This window comes from Dreissena polymorpha, chromosome 14 (genome assembly GCF_020536995.1).
Source record: "Dreissena polymorpha isolate Duluth1 chromosome 14, UMN_Dpol_1.0, whole genome shotgun sequence".
NCBI classification, from domain to species: domain Eukaryota; kingdom Metazoa; phylum Mollusca; class Bivalvia; order Myida; family Dreissenidae; genus Dreissena; species Dreissena polymorpha.
In genome coordinates, this window is record NC_068368.1 from 57,740,052 (window position 1) to 57,749,367 (window position 9,316).

Consider the following 9,316-nt stretch of genomic DNA (forward strand, 5'->3'; position numbering starts at 1 on the left):
ATACAATGCGCGCGTTCTCATTGTTAACTATCGATGTTAATGTACCGCTTAACTCCGCCTGCAAGGCGTGTACTAATTGGGCTTGCAGAACAGAGAACTATCCAAACTGTCGGCGAAATGACACTCGCTTTGATCTTTTGATCTAAACCAGTGATTTTTTTTGCTTTATTTGTTACAGCCTGTGCCTTTTGAATTGGGAAAATTAGCGCGATAAACCGTGAAATTGGGAAAAATAGCGCGATAAACCATAAAATTGGGAAAAATGAAGCATTATAAATAGGAATATAAGTAACAAAGTAACAGAAGTGATATTGTTTTTAAGTGCATGTTCAGGGAGTTTTCTAGAAAAGGAGTCTGGTCAAATTGGTTTTTTTTTAATCAATAAAAGTGGCAAGTTTGGGAATGATTTATGGACAAAAATGACTAAATTCAAGTTATATATTTTGTAAGATGTTTAAAAAATAAAGTTGAGACCTAGATTTAAGAAATCATAATTAAGTTATATGAGACTTCTTTCTAAAAAAAAAAAAAATTTTTTTTTTTTTTTTTTTTGGAAGTTGGGCTTTTTTGGGAAATTTTGGTCAGAATTTTGGGAAAAAACGTGTATTTTTGCGATTGGGAAGCAGCCGAAATTCGGCTGTAAATTTGAGCAAAAAAAATCACTGTAAACCGTTATTGTTTGGAGTGAATGCCCATGTATGCTAGTTGCCTGGATAAGCTTTCACAGCAGTCGATCTTTTGCTGTGATAATAAACTGATAACTTAACAAGCGTCATCAGTGACTTTATGACATGTGAAAAAAGAGAATTTTAGATGAAAAGGTTGAGAGAAAAAAACGTCGATATTGTAAAAAAAGAAGGCAAAGTCAACTTCTCCTTCATGTAATTTAAGGGCGACATTATTATGTCCCGGGCGAAGATGTCGCCCACGTCGCCCTCACGGCCGAGCCCTGCATACGTACAGCGACCCAGAGGGTCAATAGCTAGGAGTTGGATTATTGCAACTTTGACCCACAGGCACTCTGCATTAGCTACTTGCCCCATGTTCGTCGAAAAAATTTTTTTTTACTTATATATAACAAGGTATGTGACTTAGACACTTGAATTGCTGATTTCGGCATACCAGCCAATTTCCGAAGCTCACTACTCCATCAATTTTCAACCGATATGCACAGTTCTGGTATCAAACAAGGCAAAAGACTTCATACTAAATGAATACATCGATGATGTTGGCATAAGTCTACCGTAAAGCGGTCATCAAAAAACAAACTTGCAACAACATTTCCAAGAATCGATCTGATTACCACGAAAATATATTACAAACGTACCCACTTCGGTTGGACAGTCATTCAATGAATCAAAGTAGACAACTTTTATGATGGCATACAGGGTTTTTTCCCCACTTTTTTGGGAAGATAGCCCATGGCTTTGGATTTGGGAATTTTATCGGCATTTTCATGAAATTGGGAAAATAAATTCATTAGCCTTTTTTTCCACACGAAAAGTCCACAGATAAGGGAAATATTTAATTTGATATAACTCTTTATAATCATTCAAATTAAAAAACAAAATCATATAATACTTTGTTTGAGGTAATTGAAATAAAATTGAGATAAAATACACATAAGACACTTCTTTCTAAAAAAAAAATTTTTTTTTGGTAAATTGGGAGTTTTTTGCCACATTTTGGGAAAAAAGTATACTTTTTGGGAATGGGAACATAGCCGAATTTCGGCTATAAAATGGGGCCAAAAAAAACCCTGGCATATAACTGCATATGTGTAAAAACACTGTAAATCTTAAATTGTTTTAATTGAAGGTTAACTTAAAGTGTGGTGCTTGGGGCTTTTCAGTCCTAAAGTGAATTGATTCCGTATAGAATGACTGAATGTTTGAAGATAATCGTCTGTTTTAGTATGCCGGTATCATCTCGTTACTAGTCATCTATCCTGTACAGCGGCCTTCTTCAATAAAGACGGGGGGAGTGTTGTGACTTTGCCCCCGATCCGTACCGAGTCGAGAGAAGACGGGACGTAGATTAGACCAGTGGTGCGGGTTTAAGTGCGTACCGGCGGTGACATCAGACGATGCAGGTGGAACTCGTGCATTCGAAGGACCGAGACGAAGCGAACAACAGCTCTTGATATTGAATTGTGCATCTTGTAAATAAACTTGTATTTTAAAGAAGAACGTCTGGGTTTTCATAGTAGAATCATATAATTTCACATTATATCTAACATGAAAGTAGACTATTGTTATTAAGACATTGAAGTGTTTTTATACGAATTTCGAGCAAAATATCACAATTAATTGTAATTATGTTATATTAAACTATAAACAGAAACTAGCAAATGAATATGTATGTTCAAAAGGGGTTAGTTTTAAAGGAATATGGAAATTACAACTAGTATTATCAGTTTTCAGTTGTGCACACTTGTGTCGCAGTTAGGATTTTTGAGCTTTTATTGCATGAAAGGTATCGTTTTAATTTAATGAATGATCGTAGTTTATTGCCAAGTTTATTATTTTCTGAAAGATAAATGTCTCTGCTATTGGTATACTGTTTATTTTGTGTAATTAATGCTTTTGGAAGAGATTTTTTTGCTTTTGTTCAGACCATGGTGTTGTGCAGGAAATTTGACAGTTGTATCCCTTGTATACTGTTATATAGTATGTAGTTTTTTTTTCTTAAAGATCCCTGTGGGTACAGTCAAGTTACCATTATCGGATCAGTAGCGTAATAAAGTTGTTCTGGTGAAAGCAATAAATGTTTTGAGACTTCTGTTATACCAGTTTGATCAAATATTACCTTTGCTTTCTGAGTCAGCACATAGTCTTATTTTAAAACGCAGGCAAACTGTATTTGTGATAACCTTTTTTCGCCGCATAATTTATGCATTAACGGATCAGTTGTAGCCATAACGGATCACGTGTTCGAAACCATTCAAGAGGGCATCTAACATGCTATTTGAACTGTCGAAACATGAACTGTGTTGTTTACAATGACCAAGTTACATTGCCAGTTATAAATTATATTCAATTTTTTTGTTATTAATTGTTTTCCATATGTGATCTTGTATCTACACTTTACGGATGGTGTTTTTGTGTGAATTATCTGTTGAAAATCCTAAATAGATCGTGAAAAGATATGGGCATCTTATAAACCATGTAAATCGTGAATCATATCTAATCATCGATATTTAACATGGAACATAAATAAAACATTAAGATTACTTATTGTAAGAATCAACCAGATTTGCATATATTTAAATATAATATATTATCAATACGCATATATTATCACGCTTGATCTGTTATTGCCCTAAATCTTCTTTTCATTGAAGGTGTTGCAAAATCAAAAACACAAATCAAAACTGAACTAGACTTTTGCAGGCAGAAAGACTACTAAATGGCCTTTAAAGTAATGCGTAAACTTCTTACTTTCAAACAGAGTTTTAGCATGTTGTTGCGAAATATGTTCAACCCCGATTTGGAAAAGAGGCGTAAGTCAACAAAGTCGTATGATTGTAGGACATAAGCCCCCCAGGACAAAACCCCCCCAATGAAAAAATGAACATTTGGACAATTGCCCCCCAGTAGAAATGACGGGTAGGATATAAGCCCCCCAGTGCTTATTTTGCATCTGGATATTTGCCCCCCAATGCTTATTTTAGAAGTGGACATTAGCCCCCCAGTGCTAATATCATATGTTGTTTCCATTAGACTAGTATATCTCTGTATTTGGATTCAGTATTATTTCATATCTCCTTAATATATAATCATAGAAACTTGGATCATTATAATTCGAAATAAAAAAGGTCCAGAAACTCACTTCAATTGCCTAATCTTAGGTAAGACAAACATCATAAAGAATTTGAATTGTTTTTTAATTAATCAATCAAAAGGATTATCAGTTTGTTAAAGGTGTGACATGTGGCTTTGAAAATATACTTGTTAATGAAAATTAAAGGCTTCTGTATTTAATCAATAAAAAGGATTAAAAGGTGGTGATAACTGGACATGATTATCTGCTCAATCGAGTAATGTCATTTAGAATTAGGCACTGGGGGGCAAATGTCCACGTCTAAAATAAGCACTGGGGGGCAAATGTCCAGATGCAAAATAAGCACTGGGGGGCTTATATTCTACCTGTCATTTTATACTGGGGGGCAATTGTCCAAATGTTCATTTTTTCATTGGGGGGGGTTTGTCCTGGGGGGCTTATGTCTGGATCCCAAGTCGTATATACATGTAAGCAAAACATACCGAAATGTTTGACATATAGGAGCTCCGATTACGACTCAATCAATGCATTTTAAAGAACAGGCCTTGAAGATGCTGTGTGCAAAATATCATCTTAAAATGTCAACTTGTTATCGCGATACGCAGTCTTGAACATCAAAGTGATCCGCTATGGGTAATGATCCGGTAATGGCAACTTGACTGTACTAGCTAATGCCGAGTGCCTGTGCTTTGACCCAAGTTTTTGAAGAAACCAACCACTTAAATACAACATTAAAATGTTTCTATTTTATTACTTAATAGATGTGAAACCAATGTATTTCAGAATAAAGTGTACGAAAAATAACTTAAACCGGAATGGCTTTCTGATGGCTGTGACACCCAAACCTTTCTTCCATGATCCTCGCGGCTGCAGCACAGAACGAAATTATACGACGGAAAAACAAGTAACTTTTATAAACATAAATACTGGTCTATCTTATTCATCAAAATACGAAAATGGACACATAAATGTATACCGTTGTAAAACTCATAGTCTGGAAATCAACTACTACTCGATGCTTTTCTACCATACAAGACACTCTAGACGTCGATATAGCGCTCCAATTGATTTTTTATTTTTTAGTAAAGCTTTTATTATTGGTCTGTCCGGCGATGTTGCGCTTAACCCTGGTCCACCAAGATATCCATGCGGATCATGTGGTAGAGCTGTGGCCTCAAATCATAGGGCGGTCCAATGTGATGCATGCAACAGTTGGGTCCACATTAAGTGCGGAAACATTACTCCAGCACAGTATGTAACACTGGGATCATCAGACTCACCATGGATATGCCATCATTGTGCTTCAAATACATTAAACAAGTCAATTACTACATGGGATATGTTCCAATTTAACGACTCATTTTTTGTGGAAGACAATATTAATACTAGTCTTCATTCCTCGCATTCCGAAGACCCTGAGGAAGAAAACGACGCTCCGTCTCCTTTTACTGAGCTTATAAACCTTAGAAATAAACATCCAAATAAATTTATTGTATCACATCTTAATATAAACAGTTTAAGGCACAAATTCTGTGAAATTTCAGAGATTCTAGAACAAAAACTTGTTGACATACTATTTATTTCGGAAACTAAACTTGACTCAACATTTCGTAATGACTTATTTCATGTGTCAGGGTACAAGCTTGAGAGACAGGACAGAAACAGCAGAGGAGGCGGGATAGCTGCATTCATTCGGGCAGAAATTCCAGCACGCCGTCGGAGGGACTTGGAGTCTAAACACCTTGAAAATATTCTATTCGAGGTAATACTGAACTCTAAGTGGGCAATATCATGTGTGTATAGACCGCCCAATATAACTGACCGTGATTTCTTTCAGAATCTTACTATTATGTCAGACAATATTTTAACTAAATTTGATCACTTTATGATTATAGGCGACCTAAATTATGACCTTCTATGTGACAAAGGTCGGCCACTTTTAGATTTTACAGAAATTTTTGATTTGCACTGCTTGGTAAAAAACCCTACATGTTTTATGAAAAACTGTACTCCATCCTTACTAGATGTTATACTTACCAACTCTAGATCACTATGTATGAAAACCCAAAATTTTGCTACTGGAATTAGCGATTGTCATAACTTTATCTGTACAGTTATAAATAATACTACTCAAAAAATTGAAAAGGTTAAAATAAGTTATAGAAGCTTCAAAAATCTCGATGTAAATGCCCTAAATGCTGATCTGTCAAATATCAGAATCCCAAATGTTAATGAGATTGACCCTAGATCAGAAAATGTAAATAGTTTGTATCAAAATTTTGAATCTGCTGTTTCAGACATCTATGATAAACATGTACCAGTAAAGCAAATGTACAGAAAAGCGAAGCAAGTACCTTATATGAACAAAACATTACGTAAAGCAATTTATCTTAAAAAGATGTACCTGCACAAACTTCAAAAACTTAAATCACATGAAAATTGGGAAATTTATAGGAAACAAAGAAACCTAGTAAATAAATTAAAACACAAATCAGCAAACCAATATTTTCAAGAAAGATGCATTGGTGGGGTAAAAAACTCAGACTTTTGGAAAACTATTAAGCCATTTCTATCAAATAAATCAAGTACAGAACTGCCAAAAATAATTCTACATGAAAACAACAAAATCACAACGAAAGACAACGATAATGCTGAGATTTTTAATTCATACTTTGCTAATGTTGCCCAGTCCATCGGGGAAAACTACACTTTTGATTTAGATAGTCACCCAAGTCTCAAAAAAATTCATGAAAATTATCCAGACATTTGTACCTTTAATTTTAAACCAGTAGCCATGCCCGATGTTGCCAAAGTAATTAATATGCTAAATGTAAAGAAAGCCACTGGAGTGGACAAAATATCAGCTAAGCTTTTAAAAATTGGTAAACCGGCTTTAACTGAACCTCTTACTAATCTTGTGAACATTTCTATTGCCACAAGTACTTTTCCAGATAAACTCAAAATAGCACAAGTAACACCCTTATATAAGAAAAATGACCCTTTTTGCAAAGCTAACTATAGACCAGTAAGTGTCCTACCAATGCCCTCTAAAATTTTTGAGAAAGTAATTGCTAATCAACTTAACTCTCATTTTGATAAAATTTTTAATAAATTTTTATGTGCATTTAGAAAGGGACATGGCTGTCAAACCACCCTATTAGAACTCCTGGAGGATTGGAGGCAGGCTCTCGATAAAGACCATTACGCCGCAGCAATTATCATGGACCTGTCCAAGGCCTTCGATTGCCTGCCGCACGATATATTACTGTCAAAGCTGTCAGCGTATGGTATGTCAGAGCCTGCGTCCAGACTCCTCCAGTCTTACCTTTTTAACAGAAAGCAGCAAATCAAAATAGGAGATACAGTTAGTTCATGGGCCAGTATAACAAAAGGAGTACCCCAAGGGTCTATCCTGGGGCCCTTACTGTTCAATGTCTTTATTAATGATATTTTCTATTTTATAAACAAATCTACCCTTTACAATTATGCAGATGATAATACTCTTTCATTTTACACAACAAACTTTGATGAACTTATAAGTGTTTTACAACATGAAAGTAACATTCTTATTGATTGGTTTCACTTTAACAAGATGCAAGCTAACCCTGACAAATTTCAATCTTTTGCAATAGGCAAATTAACTTCTTGTAAAAAACCGTCATTTAAGATAGGTGATGCTACTATAACTTGTGAAAAAGTTGTTAAACTACTTGGTATTGACATAGACTATAAACTAAATTTTGATACTCATATACAAGGATTATGTAAGAAGGCAGCCACTCAAATTAACATCTTAAAAAGAGTTGGTAGAAATTTAAGTGTAAAAAGCAAGCTTTTAATTTTCCATACCTTTGTATTATCAAATTTTAATTTTTGCCCAATGACCTGGCATTTCTGTTCAGAAACTAATATTAAAAAGATGGAAAAAATTCAAGAAAGGGCAATTCGTTTTATATACAACGACTATAGCACTCAATATATCGATCTTTTACAAAAGGTAGACCTTCCGTCCTTGCAAATAAGACGTATAAGATCAATGGCTATTGAAACATTTAAAATCATAAATGAAATTTCTCCACCTTTGTTAAATGATTTAATTGTTAAGAGACAGTCAACCATAAATTTTAGATATACCAATATTTTACAGATACCACAGGTACGCACAACAACATATGGTAAAAATTCTTTTAGATATGCTGCCCCCTCGCTGTGGAACTCCCTACCAGAAGATTTTAGAAAATGTACAAATTTTTCGCAATTTAAAACTTTAATTGGGACATGGAATGGAAAAATCTGTAGGTGCAAATGCTGTAGACTGAATGGGATTTCCACAGCAAGGGAGCATCACATCACTTAGTTTCAAGTACACTTTCTGCTATAATGTTATATAATGTCAGTTTTGCTTAGCTTTGTGTGCTTTGGTTGCTTAGCATGCTCTATATGCTTTATTTTTACTTAAATGTTATATGCTGTTAGTGTTTTTCTTAGCTTTGTATGCTTTGTGTGCTTTGCATGCTATATATGCTTTGTAGGCCCTATATGCTTTATATGCTTTGTGTGATCTGTATGCTTTGTACTCTTTGTGTGCTTTGCATGTTTTTTGTGTGCTTTATATACTTTATATGCATGGTTTGCATGTATACTTTGTGTGCTTTGCATGTGTTTCTTGCTCTATATACTCTATATGCCTTGTTTGCTAGGTGTATTTTTGTGTGCTGTGTATGCCTAGTATATTTTGTATGCCTGGCATGCTTTATGTGCTTTATTTGCGTTGAATTGCTATGTATGCTATGTATACTTTATGTGCCCTACGCTTTGTATACTCAGGTTGCTTTGTACGCTCTGTACGCTTTGTATGCTCTGCATGCTATGTATGCTCTTTATGCTTGATATGTTTTTTATGCTCTGCATGCTGTGTCTTAGTTGATATTTTATTCTTTCTCTTAAAAAATTATCTGACTTTTAATGTAAACAAATCTAAATTTTTTAGTACCATATCTGATGTTGTAATATCATGCTATATATTTATGTGTATATCTGCCTTTTAATTGTAGAACAAATTGTTTCCAGTCTTTCAGCTTTTATACACTTGTTATTTATTATTCATCATGTTTTATAGTCGGTTGTACAAGCTGTCTGAGCTTATGTTTGTTGTTTAACCCTTGCCGACTCAAAATAAATCTTATCTTATCTTATCCATGCTGAATGTCAGCAACATTTAAAAAAATAGTCACTTGTTTTCGCGACGAACACAATAACTTACTACAGTAAATCGAGCATTTACAATTACCAATATATTTCAATACATTATTCTTGTAAATTGTATTGCAAAAATAAATTACGATAATATTTTGAGCATTCAATGTTTAATTTACAGTAAACTTTCAACACACCGTTCTGTACCTTGGCGTTTTGGAGTTTCCGCCTTTTTTGTTTGGTCACGTGACAAAACAACACGAGTTCGGTAGTTTCCGTGAATTTACGGACTTCGGTGTGGATTGGACATATGACAGCACTCTGGAGGTTACATTAT

The 9,316-nt window shown here is 34.5% G+C and overlaps 1 protein-coding gene across 3 annotated transcripts in view; it reads right to left on the reverse strand.

The window, feature by feature from the left end:
- LOC127857074 (condensin complex subunit 3-like) overlaps window positions 1-9,287 on the reverse strand; it is a 67,357-nt gene extending 58,070 nt beyond the window's left edge. For 2 of the 3 annotated variants that reach the window (XM_052393409.1, XM_052393407.1), the window contains exon 1: window positions 9,187-9,287. The gene's annotated coding sequence lies outside the window, so the exon portion shown is untranslated. Of the gene's footprint in view, window positions 1-9,169 lie in introns of all 3 variants that reach the window. The other variant, XM_052393408.1, reaches the window with a different exon arrangement.
- Between the last annotated feature and the right edge of the window lie 29 nt (window positions 9,288-9,316).